The sequence below is a fragment of the Physeter macrocephalus genome, chromosome 6, assembly GCF_002837175.3.
Source record: "Physeter macrocephalus isolate SW-GA chromosome 6, ASM283717v5, whole genome shotgun sequence".
Classification (NCBI taxonomy): Eukaryota; Metazoa; Chordata; class Mammalia; order Artiodactyla; family Physeteridae; genus Physeter; species Physeter macrocephalus.
Window position 1 is genome coordinate 39,210,085 of NC_041219.1, and position 19,246 is coordinate 39,229,330.

Here is a 19,246-nt window from a genome sequence, read left to right on the forward strand (position 1 = left end):
GCGCTCCACAACGGGAGAGGCCACAACAGTGAGAGGCCCGTGTACCGCAAAAAAAACAAAAAAACAAATCAAGAAACCCCACCAAAAACCAAGCTTATGGATACAGAGAATTAGACTGGTGGGGGTGTGGGGTGGTGGCCAGAGGTGGGGAGTGGGGGGTGGGAGAAATGAGTGAAATGTTTTTTGGGGGTTTTATTTTAGTTTAAGTAAATTGAATAAAATTTTTTAAAAAATAGTTTTGAGCCTGTAATGTTTGACTAACGGTAAAACCCTCACTGCAATTCACTGGCCTCAAGGGCCTTTGGGGGGCATGACCAGGCTGCTCAATGTTAACAAGTATTTGCTGGGTATCAACTATGTGTGCAGGGCGATGTGCAGATGTGTGTGTGGTGGAAAGAGGCAGAAATTTGGTGTCCTGAAGTTCAGACATTGTAGTCCTATAAGGACAGAGACCAAGACCTTTTGGAGGTGTATTCCTTGTTAGCTTATGCACCTCCATAAGCTAGCAAAGTACTGGCACAAACCAGGAGCTTAATAAATGTTTGTTTTCAATGAATGAATGAATGAGCTGGATTTGAATTCATGTCTTCTTCCTATGAGGGCATTTTTTTCTCTGAGCCTCCATTTCCTAGTCTGTAAAATAGAAATGATAATCATTCCCCCTCATTGTGAAGGTCCATTGATTAACAAAGGGCAATGCCTCTGTCAACTGGAAAATATTTTTTAAAGGAGGTGGGGTAGGGGAATCTCCATATTTTGAGGCTCATCAACCATTTATTTTGCATGACTAAGAAATATATTCTTTACTCCCCAAATTCATATTTCCATTTGAGAACAGAAAAAGATATTTTCTGCCATATATTCTAAGTTTATTTGACTAGCTAAAAGGAATATTGTGGAAATAGCCCAAATTCAGTGTGAAGTACACACAGAGACTGTTCTCACCATCTCTTCCCCCAAACCCACACTTTTTGGCAAATGAATAGGTTGTGCTCTTTGTTTTTACTTCATCTCCAGGTTTCCATATATGTAAATTGAAGGAGTCCAATTAGATAAACTCAACAGTCTCTTCCTTTTAAAACAGATTCTAACAAGGAAAGTTGTCTAGCAAGGAACACCAAGGCAGGCCCAATATTGTGAAGAAACCATGATATGCTGCCACCTGTTGGTGATGCATTAAATTATTTTAAATTTTAAACAAAGCTGAAGTTAAGTATTAAAATATTATTAACTATAACCTAATGGATTTATACACATATTTACAGTAGAAACTCATTATAGTGCCAAGGGAAAGAGGTCTTTTCTTCCAAAGTAATAATAACAGTCAACTCTTAAGCATTTATTACCAAGTGCTGCATATGTTCTCCAACTTAAATCCTCACATCCACCTTAAGCCAACTTCTTTGATGATCCCCACTTCACAGATGAGGAAACTGATAGTCATTGAGGTAATAACCTGCCCCAGGTCACATGGGTGGTAAAGTACCAGAGGCAGAACTCAAGTCCAGTCCTTTCTGGCTCCAGGGCCTAAACATTAACATTAACATAGGCCCGCAGCTGGTGTATTCTTTGCTTAATTTCTGTTTCTGATTAGAAAAGTACTTAACATCTTTGTAGAAATTTTATAAATTACAAAGGCAATAAAAATAACTTGAGAACCTGCAACTAAAACAAAATCAATGTAACATTTTGTGCATATCTGTCAAGTATTTTTAGTGCTTGTACTGTGTACATATTTGTACTTTTATATATAACTTTTGTCAAAACAATAGATTTCCTTTCCTTTTAGAATTCATTCATTTATTCAATTAAATTTAGCAAATGTTTACTTTGTGCCACGTAGAGATTCAATGGATGAGGTTAAAAAACAAAAACAGAAACAAAAACGACATGATCACCACCCTTGTGAAGCTAACAGTCTAGAAGAAACATACAAATAATCATAAAGAGATAAATACTCCAGAGGAAAATTGTTCCAGGAGAATAGGTGACAAGGGAAGCTAGTCTACACTGGGGGGACCACAAAAGGCTTCCTTTGAGGAAGTGATGCTTGTTAAGGTATGGACAATTCACAGACCTCTTCCCCCTACCCCAGCAACCAACTTTCCAAGTAATTCTTGGTTTCATGGAGGGGAAAACCTGCCCTCTCCATTCTCTTCCCACTGTCAGGCAGGCCCAGGGAAGGATAGGTAAAGCCTTCCCTAAGCAGGTGAAAGAGTGGGAATAAGATGTTATTCTTCTCTTACTGCAGGCACCTTGATATTTACAAGTGATTTTTGAGACCACCCCTCTCTTGGCTTTAGGAAGAGGAAAGCATCTCCCCACAACCATTGCATTTCCACTCCTACCACTGAAGGGATCTAGAGGTCTAGCCCCAACTTGGGGGGCCTCTGTCAGGGGAGAGCTAGAGTCTATAGTTTTCAGCTGAGGTCCTGTCAATTCCTGGGTGACAGAAAAAGGTCTGCTTAACAATTGCACAAGTGGTTCTCTATCCTAACTGTATGTTAAAATCACCAGGGCTTCCCTGGTGGCGCAGTAGTTGAGAGTCCGCCTGCCAATGCAGGGGACACGGGTTTGTGCCCGGTCCAGGAAGATCCCACATGCCGCGGAGCGGCTGGGCCTGTGAGCCATGGCCGCTGAGCCTGAGCGGCCGGAGCCTGTGCTCCACAACGGGAGAGGCCACAACAGTGAGAGGCCCGTGTACCGCAAAAAAAAAAAAAAAAAAATTCACCAGAGATTTGGCCCTTTGCCTCAGAAATTCAGATTTAAGCAGCCTCGGGCAGTAGCTGGGTCTCAGGTTTTGTTTTGCTTTGTTTTAAGCTACCAGTGTGCAAAGGAAGCTGACAATTGTCATTTTTGGTATTTCTGTAGCATTTACGACTGTTATCTGCTTCTTTCTCCCACACTCCTGTAACTCTTTCTTTCCTTGGTTTCTGATGCTTCATAGCATGTTTAATATTTGATAGGACCAGTTTCCTCTCATTGTTTTCTTTTTCAGAGTTTTATTGGCAACTTTTCTGTATTTTTTCGTATTAACTTCAGATTCAATCTGCCTAGACTTTAAAAAATGGTGGATATTTTTATTAGAATCAGGTTAAATGAATATATGAACAGTTTTAATCTTTTTGATGTTCAAATTGTCCTATCTTTTCCATTGAGAATCACTTTAAACTGACTTCCAATTCTTTCTAAATTAAAAAAATGGTTATAAAATATCTCAAACGTACACAAAAGTGGAAGAAATAGAACACATCCCCTCATGTACACATCATCCAGCTTTAATGTTTATCAACTAATGGTCAGTCTTGTATCATCTACACCCCCAGGACTCCCCTACCCACAGATTACTTTTAGGTAAATTCCAGACATTATATACATTATTTAATTCATAAAAATTATAGGAGGTAATAAGTTATAAGGACTCTTTTTTCCAGCTTTGAGATATAATTATCTTATGATATTGTGCAAAATTAAAGTGTACAATGTGACAATTTGATACATATATGTATTGTGAAATGATTAAGGGTTTTTAAAAACATAGCCTCAATATCACTATCACAACTAAAAAATTAATAACTCCTTAATATTATTAGATATCCAGTCAGTGTTCAAATTCCCCTTAGGGTCTTATAATTTTTTAAACAGTGGTTTAAAATGGGACCCAAACAAGGTCCATAACTTCATTTGTTGATATGACTCAGTTTCTTTTTTCCCTTGCAATAAATTGACAAAATGGGTCATTTTCCCTGTACAACTTCTCACAGTCTGGATTTGTTGATCTCATCCATGTGCTCTTGTTTAACATGTTTCTCTGTTCCTGTTCTTGAAAACATCTGGCAAGAAATGGAGGTTTGATCAGATTCAGGTTTATGTGGCAACAATCCTCCTTCATAGGTGGAGGTGTATACTTCCATCAGCAGGCATTTAATGCTTGTTGTCTTTTTTTTTGTAATGTTACTGGCCATTAATGATCAACATTGGTAGACCCATTATTTTATTAACGGCTTGCAGAATGGTGATATTCTAATTTTTATCAATGCTTCCTTTCTTAGCCAGGATAAAGAAAAGCTTTCCTTCATCAACTATTTGGTTGTTCATATAACATTCCTTCATCAACTATTTGGTTGTTCATATAACAAAGGCAGGTTAAATGCTTGATTTTTTTCTCCTTATTTACCAATTTTCAGAAAGATTAGTTGGCTCACTAGCAACCTCCAAAAACAACTATGAGTTATTTGGTTTGAATAACATGATAACCTCACGGATTTAATGGTATTTGATGTGTTCTACTCCACTGCAGTGGTCATTTTATTGATGCTCAAATTGTCTCACCTTTGGTCAGTGCAAGCCTCTTCAGTCTGCTTCCTGAGTCTTTCTGACAGGACACTAGCAGTCTTTGGTAAATGTTTAATTGTATTTCTCTCTTAAACAGTCATATATTAAATTGCACACTTTTCTCTACCTTGCTTTTTTCACTTAATGACCTATTCTAGAAATCTCTCCATACTAGTATACTGAGATCATCTTCATTCCTTTTTTCAGGTACCTATGATTCCATTGTGTAGATGTACCAAAGTTTATTCAACTAGTCTCCTATTGCTGGGTATTTGGATTGCTTCCAGTCTTTTCTATTACAAAAAAAGATGATGATGGTGATGATTTTTTGGACTTGACATCAAAAGCAAAGACAACAAAAGCAAAAATCAACAAGTGGGACAACATCAAAATAAAAAGCTTCTGCAGAGCAAAAGAAAAGATCCACGAAATGAAAAGGCAGCCTACTGAAGGGGAGAAAATAATTGCAAATCATATACCTGATAATGGGTTAATATCCAAAATATTTAAAGAACACATATAACTCAATAGAAAAAAGAAACAAACAATCCAATTAAAAAACTGGCAGGGCTTCCCTGGTGGCACAGTGGTTGAGAGGCTGCCTGCCGCTGCAGGGGACACGGGTTCGTGTCCCGGTCCGGGAAGATCCCACATGCCGCGGAGTGGCTGGGCCCGTGAGCCATGGCCGCTGAGCCTGCGCGTCCGGAGCCTGTGCTCCGCAACGGGAGAGGCCACAACAGTGAGAGGCCCGCGTACCACTAAAAAAAAAAAAAAAAAAAAAAACTGGCAGAGAGGGAATTCCCTGGCAGTCCAGTGGTTAGGACTCTGTGCTTTCACTGCCAAGGACACAGGTTCAATCCCTGATCAGGGAACTAAGAGTCTCCAAGCCGCGAAGCGCAGCCAAAAAAAAAATAGGCAGAGGATCTGAACAGACATTTTTCTGAAGAAGACAAACAAATGGCCAACAAGTACATGAAAATGTGCTCACTAATCATCAGGGAAATGCAAATCAAAACCACAATGAGATATTACCTTACACCTGTTAGAATGGCTATCATCAAAAAGAACACAAATAACAAATGCTGGCGAGGATGGGAGAAAAAGGAACCCTTGCACACTCTTGGAGGGAATGTAAATTGTTGCAGCTACCAAGGGAAACAGCATTGAGGTTTCTCAAAAAACTAAAAATAGAGTTACCATATGATCCAGCAATTCCACTCCTGGGTACATATTCAAAAAATAGAAAAATACTAATTTGAAAACATATCTGCACTCCCATGTTCAGTGCAGCATTATTTATAATACCCAAGACATGGAAACAACCTAAGTGTCCATCAACGGATGAAGGATAAAGAAAATGTGGTATATATACAAAATGGAATACTATTCAGCCATAAAAAAGGAAATCCTACTATTTGCAACAGCATGGATGGACCTTAAGGGCATTCTGCTTAGTGAAATAAGCCAGACAGGGAAAGACAAATATTGTATGATTTCACTTATATGTGGAATCTTAAAAAAAAAACTGAACTCATAGATATTGAGAATAGATTGTTTTTTGTCAGAGGTGGGGTGGGAGAGGTAGGTGAAATGGGTGAAGGTGGTCAAAAGGTACAAATTTCCAGTTATAAGATAAATAAGTCCTGAGAATGTAATATACAGTATGGTGACTGTATTTAACAATACTGTATTGTATATTGGAAAGCTGCTAAGAGTAGATCTTAAAAGTTCTCATCATGAGAAAAAACATGTAACTATGTGTGATGATGTTAACTAAACTTATTGTGGTAATCATTTTGCAATATTATATACATATATCAAACCATAATGCTGTACACCTAAAGCTAATACAATGATATATATCAATCAATTTAAAAATATTTGCCTTTTCTGGAAATTTCACATAAATGCAATAATACAGTATATAGTCTTTTGCATTTGGCTTCTTTCACAGGTGGAAAACATTACTGAACAATGCCAAAGCATGTCACAAATCATATGTCCTAGATGCAGAAGCAAACAGGAGGTACTGATAAAGAGTTATGAGGAACAAAATATCGGAGTAAGGCTGATAAATTATGAAAATCAGGACATCAGAGTAAGCCTGATAAAGAATTATGAAAAAGATGGTATCAGAGTAAGCTCTATGTAACTGCTTCTGTTTATTAAAAATTGGATGATGTGTAATAACTGTACCTTTAATTCCAGAACTGAAAATCAACTATAGCTTTATGGCCACTTTTGAGTAACTTGCATGCACTCTGGTATTTTGCTCAATAATAAATTTATCTAATTCTATATTTATGAATTGGCATGTTCCTTTGGGTCTCAATCTCTTATTTCTCCTACATAAACAGCATAATGTTTTTGATGTTCATGTATTCTGTAGCATGTATAAGCAGTTTGTTTCTTTTTACTGCTGAACAGTACTCCATTTTAAGGATATATAACCTATTCTCATTATTCCTGGTAGTTATGTTCTTATAAAGTTGCTTCAAACACTGAATTAGTGAATCCTGAATTATTGCCCCTAGAGGAAATACAGGGTTAGGTTCCTGCAAAATGTCATTTTCATCAACTAATCAATACATAACCTTGTTTTGTGTGTGTTTCTGTTTAAAGATGACTTATTTAATATATATTGTTGATTCATTAACACTGAACTCATAGCAAACAGCGCTATAATTTGTGCCTGAACGAAGCTTATCTAACACATGTATTTTCTGCATAAGGTACATTACAACCTTCTTGTGTTTAGGAACAGTAGATGGCAGGTCAGCCCTATGCTTGGATGCTATTTTAAACAAAATCACCAACAAAAAGCACAAAAATGTGAAAAAGATGGCACTAAATAGACTGCAGAATAAACACTTGTGTACAGCAGAAGTGCTGAAATAATAAGGCAGAGTGTCGCTTTGTTTGACCTCAGATGGGAACATCTGTTGGGTGACTCAAATTTTTTGCTTCTCTGCACGTGTATGTCTGAGAATGACCAGGAAATCACTGTCTTGATTTGGGGTTACAAGTAAGTTTTAGAAAGCAGGCAAATTTGCAAATGTGGAATCCCCGAATAATGAGAATTGACTGTACTATATTTTATCTATTCATCAGTTGATGGACATTGTGATTGTTTCTACATCTGGGCTATTATGAATAATGTTGCTATGAATACTTGTATGCACGTCTCTGTGTAGATATATACGCCTTCATTTCTCTTTAGCAGATACCTAAGAGTAGGATTGCTAGGTCATATGGTAAGTTTATCTTTTTAAGAAACCACCAAACTGTTTTCTGAAGTGGTTGTACATTTTACACTCCCACCAGCAATGTCTCAGGGTCTGAGTTTCTCCATATCTTCACCAACACTTTTTATAGCCTACATTTTGATTATAGCCATTTTAGTGGGTGTGAAGTAGTATCTCACTGTGGTATTGATTTCATTTCCCTAATGACTAACGATTTGGGGCAACTTTTCATGTGTCTATTAGTCATTAATATATCTTTTACAGTGAAATGTTTATTAAAATATTTTGTTCATTTTAAAACTGGGTTGTCTTCTTATTGAGTTCTTTCTGTATTCTGGATACAAGTCCATTATCAGACATATAATTTGCAAATATTTTTTCTGGGGCTTGTCTTTTCATTTTCATTTTTTTTTAAATTTCTTTTTTATTGAAGTAGTGTTGAATTACAATGTTGTGTTAATTACTGCTGTACAGCAAAGTGACTCAGTTATACATAAATATACATTCTTTTTCATATTCTTTTCCATTATGGTTTATCACACAATATTGAATATAGTTCCCTCTGCTAGCAAAGTGACTCAGTTATACATAAATATACATTCTTTTTCATATTCTTTTCCATTATGGTTTATCACACAATATTGAATATAGTTCCCTGTGCTATACAGTAGGACCTTGTTGTTTAACCATTCTATATATAGCAGTTTGCATCTGCTAATCCCAAACTCCCAATCCAACCCCCTCCCACTCCCACCCTCTTGGCAACCACCAGTCTATTCTCTATGTCCCTGATTCTGTTTCTGTTTCATAGATAGGTTCGTTTGTGTCATATTTTAGATTCCACATATAAGTGATATCATATGGTATTTGTCTTTCTCTTTCTGACTTACTTCACTTAGTATGATAATCTCTAGTTGCATCCATGTTGCTGCAAATGGCATTATTTTGTTCTTTTTTTATGGCTGAGTAGTATTCCATTGTATATATGTACCACATCTGCTTTAACCATTCATCTGTTGATAGACATTTAGGACGTTTCTGTGTCTTGGCTATTTTATCTTTTTATTTTCTTAATGGCGTTTAATGAAGTACAAAAGTTTTAAATTTTGATTAAGTCTAGTTTTATCTTTTCTGGAATGTGATTTTGGTGTTGTAATTAAGAGCACTTTGTCTAACCCAAGGTCATGAGAATTTTCTGTTTTCTTCTAGAAGTTATAGTCTTTATCATTTACAATCCAATGATTTTAGGAGAATATTATGTTGGCCATTATTGAGCAAAATTTCCTCTAGATTATGATGTACCAGTCAAAATGAAGAATTTTAAATGTTCTTTTCAGGAATAATACTTTTTAAAATTTTGCTTATAAATATTTGTATGTTCCATTGTTTTGCTTTTCTCTGTAGGGGACTTCAGTTAAACACTTTGCCTATCTTCTATTATTTGTCATGTTCTTTATAATCCTTTTTTGATAATTGGATATTTATTATTTTATTTTTTTCTCATTACTAATCACTCTGTCCCTAACTGTGCTTTTTGGTTATGTTTAGTTTTCCTTGTGCTTTTTATAATTTAATCTTTATTTTTTGAAATGGCTTTGTATTTTCCTTATTTTTCCTTTGACACCTATTGTTTTATGCTTCACCCCCTCCCATCATCTAGCTGTCATCTTCTATTACCTGGCCATTTCTTTTCTGAGGTCTTTTACTTCTGCTGTGTGATTTTCCTTCTTAGAGTCAACTGAAGCATTAAGTTTCAAAGTTCATGTTGGGATGCTGGATAATCTAATCATTTTCTTTTTCTTTAGGTCAACATTTTTCTGTTGAATTTCTTTGTCCTCAGGGACATTTTGTTGCCCCTTTCCATCATTTTCTTCCAGTTTCATTGTGAGGATTTTTTTAAATTGTATTTGATTTTCTGAAAAAATCTATTAGCTATAGATTCCTACAAGAGGGTAGAGGAGGGCAACTTCTAGATTTTGCAGTACCAAACAGGTTTGTTGCAAAAAATCTCCCTAATAAAGGTACATCTGAGCAGACCTGAAGGAAGTGAAGTGGCAAGCCAGAAATCCCAAGCATTCTAGGAGAGGGAAGAGCAAGTATGAAGACCCTGAAGAAGGAGAACACCTGACATGTTTGAAGAAGAGCTGGGGGCCAATCTGGCTGGAACAGAGTGTTTAAGGGGGAAAGTATAGAAGATGAAGTCAAGGTGCAGGCAAGGGAGAAGGAATAGAGTTCCAATAAGGCCTTTGTAGGAAGTGAAAGCATTTTGGCTTTTACTCTGAATAAAATGGGAAACCACTGGAATATTGTGGGCAGAGGAGCTGACAATCTGATTTAAATTCTAGAAGGATCGCTCTGACCACTCTGTTGAGAACTGACTGTAAGGGTGTAAGGGTGAGAGTAAGGAGACTGGTTAGGAGGCAACTGCAATGATTCAGGTGAGAAATGATGGAGGCCTGGACCACAGTTATAGGCAGTGGAAGTGGTGAGAAATGACTAGATTCAGAATATGCTTTGAAGGTATAAGTAACTGGATTTCCCCAAAGATTGGATATGGGACATGAGCAAAAGTAGGAGCTCAAGATGACTCCAAGGGTTTTGAACTGAGTAACTAGAAAATGCAGTTGTCATCAACCAAGTTGGGGGAAGACTGCTGGAGGACAAGGTTTGAGGGGCAAGATCAGGAATTAGGTTTTGGAAATCAAGTTTGTATGCCTGTCATACATCTTAGTGGAGACTTCCAGTAGACAACTGATTATACATATAGTCTGGAATTCATGGGAGAGGTCTGGACTAGTTATATATTTAGAAGTAATCAGTACCTTCATAATATTTAAAGCCATAATACTAAAATTAGATGAGTAACTTTAGTTACTCAATCTAGGGAGTTACTTTCCATTAAGATGTCTGAAGCCTGAGCCATGGGACACAAATGTTTAGTAAGTCAGAATGAGAAGGCATTAAAACATGAAATACAGATGGAACCTGAAACACCAGTGAGGACCCAGTGGAGAGCCCAAGAACCCATTCACAGAGCAGCCTCCTCTTCTACATTGCCATGAGGTCCTGTACAATAAGAGGATAGTCTCTTGAGAAGGGGAAAGGTGGGGAAGGCTACCCTGAAAGACTAAGTATCCCTAAAGAGGCTGAACTGACTCTAAAAAGACTTTATAATGGAAAGAGGCTAGGTTACATTTAGTGACTGGCAAATTTGTGATTTTCCCCCTGCCATCAAAGGGAATGGGAGCATTAAGGCAAGTTACAGAAAATAGGGTGCTATATGTTTTAAACCTTTAAGTATAGTGTGCAAAATTTAGATTCTTCTATATTAATTTACTATGTGATCAAAGACATTCATATTCCTTAGGACCTATGAATCTCTGACAGCCCTAGAAGATCTAATTTACTCACAGGCCTCAACAGCTTGAAGGGAGATGATGTGCCTTCAACTGGCTATCACAATACAAACAGCTACCATGTACAGAGTACTTACTCTGTGGGTAAGCAGTTTAATACATTATGTTACTTGATGATCACCACAATTTTAGGAGATGAAGACTATTATTAATCCACATTTTAGAGATCAGGGAAAAGAAGCACAGACAAGTAACCTGACCAAAGCAGCAGAGTCAAGATTAAAATCCCAGTCTGGTTACAGCACCTGGACTTTGATTCACCATATCATATTGCCTAGTCACATCACCTTGAAACCCAGGTTTAATCTACTCAAGACTCCAGGAATCTTGAGGGAAGCGGGGAGGGGCATAATTAAGGTGACCCAACAGAGACCAACTGAGTCAAGAGGGTTGCAAGTCACATCTTCCACAAGTATAGAGGCACTGACAGACATATCTTGCTCAAATTCTGTCACTCCTACAATCAGTCCTCCTAAGAAGCAATGGGCAGTGGGACTAGTGGTCTATTTTGGGACCATTAACTAGCACAGAGGCTCTGAAAAGCTAATTAATCTCTTGGCAAATAAATGATTAGACCCCATGTAAGAATGTGCTCTCAAATCAAGGAAGGAAAGTAGGTCAAGCAGTCACTGACGACAAATTTTAGCTGGACAGTTTTAGATCTAGTAAGCGATTAATGTTGGCTCCTTTACACTTTGGTGAAATATCTGTGGCTCTTTCCCTCACATTCAATGTTAGTATAAAGGACAGATTTTAAAAGTTGCCCTAAAACAGGTTTTCCCCTCCTAGAACTCATTTGCCTTTGCACATTGTTTGATGTCAGCATTTCAGGTTAGGAGAAATCCACCTACCCTGGTTACAGAGAACTTGATTTAAGATGCTAGGTATCCTCAGGCTTTCTCTTCACCTAAAAAAAGAGGGATCATACCTCTTAGAACACATACAGCATTGCCTAAATCATAGGTGGGCAATTGTTCCCAAACACAGGCCACTTGAGAGGTTCCCTTAAGTGTAGTTCACACAAATCCCAGGCAAACCATATTGTTTTCTGGGGTCACATGAAAAATGTTAACACAGTAAGTCTCCTATCTCATGGTAAACATACATGTTCTTTCAATCCGACTATTCCAGATGACAATAAAGATCCTATGGTTCAACTCTGGGTTCTACTTTGTATTTTTTTTTTAAAGCTCCACCTTGCCCATCTTCACTAATCCCCATTTAACTCTTTACCATTGAAAAGACTTATGCCTGGTGAACTATATTATCATTTTGGGTGCTTTGCCCCAAAAGGTGAAGTAGTTTAAGTTTTTTACTAGTCCCCTCCATGGGTCTAACACCTATACTAGATGTAGGTGGAAAATAGTAATCATTCTACTCTAAGTATCCAGCTCAAGACCTTATAAAAGTAGGTACTTAATAATTATTTAAAAGATAACTTCCTCCTCCCTTCCTGTCCCAGATGCTCTCTGCAGCCCACATCCATATCTATCTTTTCTGCATTCAATCAGTCCTCATTTTCTGACCACTCATTTTGGCACTTACTTAATATATATTATCCTTGAATGATATATAAATGCTTGATGTGCATGTCTTCCTTAAGAGTGTAAACTCTTTAAAGGATAAGATTTATGTCATCTATCTTCTAGTGCTAGACACATGAATGGTATATAAGAAATGCTCAGTGTTTTGCTTAGATTCTCCTGGCTACAAGAAACAAAGGCTACAGTTCCCTCAAGTAATGAGGGAGACTACTGAAAGAAAAACCAGACAAAGCCAAATAGCCCATAGGAAGAGCAGGGTCTATAGTAGAATCAGGCCATAGGATATTTAGTATTCTACCACTGTAGAAAGTAGGACCAGGGGTAAAAACCAAATTCAAACTGGGGTACTTAGGTTATTTCTCCCAGGCATACAGACTTGGGTCCCAAGGATTCTAGCAGGAAAGCTGGTTTGAAGCTGATACGGTAAAGGATATGGAAAGATAATGACAGTGGGAATGAGAGAGAATTCTCAAAAGAGAAGCTAGGAGTGAGACTGAGAAAAGCTGAGGTTAGTTTCCTTGATCATGGAATGCCTACCGGTTCATGGTTATAGATGCTCATGAGGTCTCGTTGCACTTAGTGCCCTTGCCTTCAGTGAGACGTCTACAGTTATCCCCTCAATTCCACCTCCTTTTTGACTCTAGCTGAAATGGGTTTCTCTTTCTTACAATAAAATGATCCCTTTCTATAAACCAATTCCCTACTATAAAATGGTTCCTTATTAAGATCACAATACAGCATTAGTCTATTAAAGCACCCAAATTATTTCAATCCAACCATGATATTTATTAAAATTGGTTTTTACCTTTCATAACTGAAATCCCTCCTTTTAGGAACTATTGAGAAGACAGAACATCACCTTCAGTGTACACACTGTAGCCTGCACTGTCTCTTCTGACCATGGAGGGGTTAGAGGAGGAAATGCAAAAAATGCAGACTACACCCAGCTTGAGAAAATTCGAAGTCATAGGGAGAGATGAGCCAGACAAACCTTCAATGGCTTAAAGAAGAAAAGGAGACCAAACTTAGCAACTGACAGAAAGGATAAGAGAGAATCTTTCAACAATTATAGACTCTCTGTCGCAGGTCCAGGTTAGAAGACTTGGAGAGAATTGCAGAGCTGGAAACAGAACTAATGCCAAAGATGAACTTGAACTCGTGACTAAAAAACGGGGGGTAAATAAGATGCAGTTTCTTTTTTACAGTTCACTGTGGCTGAGCAGGGGGAAGAGATGCTCGGGAAGTCTGGTGGTATAGAGTCCCTGACTAGGATTATACAAATTAAAGATGACTGTATGAAAAATATGAAAGTGCAACCGGTTGACCCCAAAGACATCCTAGATATGCAATCCCTGACCCCAAAGTTTTACTGCATCAGGAAAAAGTTACCTTGGCAGAGTCCTTAAGAAACTTCAGGAAAACAAAGACAACAGTAGCTAATGATGCTAGAAGAGTTGGTAGATAAACCAACGTGGCTCACTGAGACCCTTTAAGCAGAGAGACAGTTCTACGGCATGTCTGATGAAGTTTCGTACTCACCCAGGGAACTATGAGTGAGACTGAATTCTCTAAGTGAAACTGGAAGGTTTCCAGGTACTATGCAGTCTTCAGGGCCTCTTAGGAGCCTGGAGCACTTAAGCAGAATGAAGACTGTGGCCACAACTGCCACTAGAGAAACAGGAAATTAGAAAGTCCATCAACAACAGGCCTTCTGAGAACTGATGGGTGAGGCCCAGGATGGCTGTTTGTTTCTACTAGCCAGAGAGAACTTTGTCTACTGTGGCAGAGATTTTATAGACTTCCAATAGTAAAACTATTATCATGAACTGTGAAATTAATCTCAAATTAATCCACCTGTATCTCTGCTAGATCTCTAAATCACATGATAGGGGTTACAAAATGTATTTGCACATTTTAAATCATTCTAGTTTATTCCCTCTCATCCTCATTCTCTTTCCCAAGGTCTAAAGCAGAGCAGCCATTTATGCTCTTAAAGGGCACAACTTCATGGTAATTTCAGTAATTATGACCTGAGTTTAAAGATGCTCTATTTGCTCTTACGTTTTTGCCTAATTGCTCACCACTATTTACCACTATTGGTTACTTTCTGCTCTCAAATGCCCTTACCTCTATAGTACAGGAACCTCATTTGTGCAATAAACATGTTCCTGAAAAACTGTAAATCAGAGTTTTTGAAAGGCAATTTTATTTTCCCACAGTTCTGATGATCTCAGAGATGTTTTATATTCATCTGTGATTGACCATTAGCCAGCAGTGACTTTCAACTTCAGTTTTAAGTTACTCCACTATAAACCAAGGAGTTCCTCATTTGTAAAAAAAAATTCAATGTCTTATGAACTTTGTTACTGCACAAAAAGGAAAGAACAGGTTCTTTCATGATGTGGATTATCCACTAATAATTTATCTTTTCTTTTTTTAGATTTAGAATTTAATATCTGGGGAGCTACTGTTAATGTCTTCATATTCATGGTACTGGGTGGCCCTGCCTCATCCCAACTTTTTTCCCATTCAACATTTTTCTTTTTAAAGTCAGGCTTACTGAAATATAATTTACATACAACAAAACTGCTCTTTTTAGTGTACAGTTCTATGAGTTTTGAAAGATGCACACATTATGTAATCCACATCACACTTCAAGATATAGAAAAGTTCCATCACCCCCATAAAACCCGCTCAAGCCCCTTTGCAATCAACCCCTCCCAATGCCCAGGCAACAACTGATCTGTTATTTTCCCCTCTATAATTTTGGCTTTTCCAGAATGTCATATAAATGGAAGCATCAGTATGTACTTTTGAGTTTACATCTTTCACTTAGAATAATACATCTGAGATCATTTATGTTGTTGTATCAGTAGTTTGCTCCTTTTATTGCTGAGTAGATTCCACTGTATATATGTACCACAATTTGTTATCCATTCACCAATTAAAGGGCACTTAGATTGTTTCCAGTTTTTGGCTATTAGAAAATGTGTGTCCAGGTTTTTTGTGAAGTTTTTATTTCTCTTGGGTAAATATCTAGGAGTGGGATTGCTGGGTCTTACGGCAAGTGTATATTTAACATTAAAAGAAACTGCCGAATTGTTTTCCCAAGTGTCTCTATCATTTTGTATTCCCACCAGTAATGTCTGGGAATTCCAGTTGCTCTACATCCTCAACAGTATTTGGAATTATTTTTATTTTAACTACGTAGTGATACTTCATTGTGTTTTGATATGCATTTCCCTCCTGACTAATGACACTGAGCACCATTTCTTGTGGTCATTCAATTATGCCGATGTTTAAAAAATTAGTTTACTTGCCTTTTTTATCGAGTTGTAGTTTTTCGTATAGTCTGTATATAGTCATTTATCAGATCCGTTTTGCAGATATTTTCTCCTAGTCTGCTGCTTCATTTTCTTAAGTGTCGTCCAAAGAACAGATGTTTTTATAAATTAAAATTTTTTTTTCTTTTATGGATTGTGCTTTAGGTGTTGTAGCTAAGAAATTTTTTTGCCTAACCAGAGATGACAAAAATTTTCCATGTTTTCTTCTAAAAATTTTATAATTTTACATTTAAATTTATAATCTATTTTGAGTTATTTTGCATATGGTACACGGTATGGGTTAACAAGTTGAAGTTCTTTTTTCTTCTTGCAAAATGATGTGCAACTATTCCAGCATCATTTGTTTCTTTTCACTATCTTTTGATAAGGTTCTATTTAGCAGAGAATCTATGTAGAATCTACAAAAAGGAAGGTAACCCTCTAGCTTTGGTGTGAAAATCCTATGGCTGGAGATGGGAGGGCAGTTCCCAATTTTTGTGGCGAGAAATGGCTAAGCAGTATGCTTTCCACTCCATATACATGCGTGGTATAAGATAGTCCAGAAAGAATTATCAGTGCTCTCTAGCCAAACACCATGAACACACCGGTGGCTAAACAAGCTAAGCTTACTACTCACTGCATCAAGGGAGAACACACACTATGGGGAACCATGAGGCATCTCAATATGAGGGTGTTAGAAAAGACTTATATTAAGATGTGGGTTTGTTAGGTGATTTGGGGGACTTTGCTCTAAATTGGATGCTGTCAGGAAGCAGGGGTAATTCTATAATTGGGTACCTTAATACATCTTTTTTTTTTTAGAGTTTTTTTTTTTTGGCTGCATTGGGTCTTCGTTGCTGCACACGGGCTTTCTCTAGTTGCGGCAAGCAGGGCTACTCTTCATTGCGGTGTGCGTTCTTCTCATTGCAGTGGCTTCTCTTGTGAAGCACGGGCTCTACGCACGCAGGCTTCAGTAGTTGTTGCTTGCGGGCTCTAGAGTTCATTGCGGTGTGCGTTCTTCTCATTGCAGTGGCTTCTCTTGTTGTGAAGCACAGGCTCTACGCACGCAGGCTTCAGTAGTTGTTGCTTGCGGGCTCTAGAGTGCAGGCTCAGTAGTTTTGGTGCATGGGCTTAGTTGTGCCACAGCATGTGGGATCTTCCCGGACCAGGGCTCGAACCTGTGTCCCCTGCATTGGCAGGCGGATTCTTAACCCCTACGCCACCAAGGAAGTCCCCCTTAATAAATATTATATAGAAAAAGGGAAGACTAGAATGAGGATAAAGCTGTAATTAGTAAAGAAGTAACAGCCCCTCATATAGTCTGATATTTTCAGTTTGTGTATTTCATTTGGTGGCTTAGATAAGGTTCATGTTTTTGTCTGTGTTCAGATATGATTATGGAGTAGACTTATTTTTGTCCTGATCCACCACAATCATGAAATGGCCTTTTCTGATGCTGATGTTCGCTGAAACAGTTTATATTCAACAGAAGATACCAAAGCCTAGCTGTGCCAGGCCAGCTCCTAGCAACAGAAAGACCTAGCTGATAGCACCAGTCCAGCTACTCGATGTCAGGGACTGCTTTTCTGTTTCTCAGAATATAGTGGTTAAGGCCCCAGAGTCAGGAAAAATTGTTTGATTCCAGGGTCTGCCTTCCACTAGCTGTGGGCCCTTCAGTAAATTATCTAACTTCTCTATGCTTCAGTTTCCTCATATGAATATGGGGATAATAATAGCACTTGCCTCATTGGATTGTTGGAGTACATGTTAGAAACTTAACGTTAAATAAGTCTTAGTTATCATTATTATATCACAGAAAAGATTAAGAAGGATTGGGGCAGAAAAAGGAAAGCCAAAAATAGTCCAGGTAATGGTGCCAGTAAAGTCTGCCTAGCATTCATGCTGGAAAGGTCACATATTAAGTGGTTTCTGTGATAAAAAGAAAATATAGAGTTGCTTCGCACCTCTTCACATGCTGGGTAAACACGACAAACCATAGATCGTGCTAACCATCCAAATCATATTTTAAAGTGACAAGATTATTTCATTTTTCCTTTAAGATCTGGAAAAGTGAAATATCTTGACAGTCTCAGGAAAATGGTCTAAGTGGATTTAAGCCGCTGCTTTGAAAAATCGGTCATTAGGCTGAAACCACAGACTATATTTGGTCCACTCTATTTAAGACCGGGCTCAAAGGCAGCTTCTTCCAGGATGCTTTCCTTGGTTAATATGTCCTTTTCTGTGCCTTGTCAACACATATCCTTCAGTTGCCCCTCCCTGATTATTTTGCATTCGAAGAAACACTTTGTAAGGTTATTTACACACGAGGGTATGTTTTGTCTTGCTAAACGAATTGTGAAGGAAGATCTCACACCTACACAGGAATTATTTACAGATCCCTTTCACACCCACCATCTCCTTTGATTCTCTCGAAAAGCCTATGATGGACTTCCTGTCATCTTCGTTTTATAGGTGTGCAAAGAGAGGCAGAGAAAAGTTAACAGATAGCTTTCATCTAGTTCAGTAGCCTTTTGGCAACTTGCTTACTCCTGGCAACCACCCGCGAGGTGGACGTCACAACCCCCCTCTGAAGCGCGGAGCGAGATGCCTCATCTCACAAGGGGTTTAGGTCCAGACACTATCCGCTTACCGCTACACTCTTCTCAACACCTTCCAGAACGGCGAGCAGAGCCTCGGCCTAGTAGGGGAGACCTCAAGAGGCGCCGCGCCAGGCGGCAGATGGCGAGGGAGGCGCGCGAAGCCAGGTTTTCTAATTTCCAACTCACTTCTCTTTTCACTATAAACACCCACTCTCTTCAGCAAACTGCTAGCGCCTGGCGAACCCTCGGCACTGCGGTAAGCGGTGGGTGACGACGACGAACCGGAGCTCTTACTCTCAAGAAGCTCAATTCTAGGGCAGAGGAGATTTCAAATAATAATAATGGTAACAACAATAATAATAAATGAGTAACGTCAGGTAAGGGAATGTCGAGGCCCAGGGCGAAGAGCCGGAGAAACTGGCGACCGTCTCATCTTCCCTAGGGCGAAGGTTCGGAATTCGGAGCGACCGTTACTCCCGGCGGACCGGGGACTTCAGGGAGCCGCAGGCCTGCGCCTACGGGTTCTCGAGGCTCCGTGCCCCTCGCCCGATCTGATTGGACGGCGGGGAAAAGGGGCGGGAGACCCAGGAAGAGGCGCGCACAGGCCGGACCTGGGTTCTCGCGGTGTCACCAAGCAGGCAAAGGGGCGGGAGTTGGCCGGCGGGGCGGGAGGGAGCCTCGCGCGTGCGCACGTCGGGAGCCGACAGGCTGGGGGTGGCTGCGAGGGCTGGGCAGTTCGAGAAACGGGTGGGCGTGTGCCGGATAGGAGCGGGAGGGGCTCGG

At 38.8% G+C, this 19,246-nt stretch overlaps 1 long non-coding RNA gene across 1 annotated transcript in view; it reads right to left on the reverse strand.

Moving 5' to 3' along the window:
- LOC114486433 (uncharacterized) overlaps positions 1-18,962 on the reverse strand; it is an 85,728-nt gene extending 66,766 nt beyond the window's left edge. The window contains exon 1 of the long non-coding RNA XR_003680143.1: positions 18,514-18,962. This is a non-coding gene — a long non-coding RNA (uncharacterized lncRNA). The remainder of the gene's footprint in view (positions 1-18,513) is intronic.
- Positions 18,963-19,246: the final 284 nt, after the last annotated feature.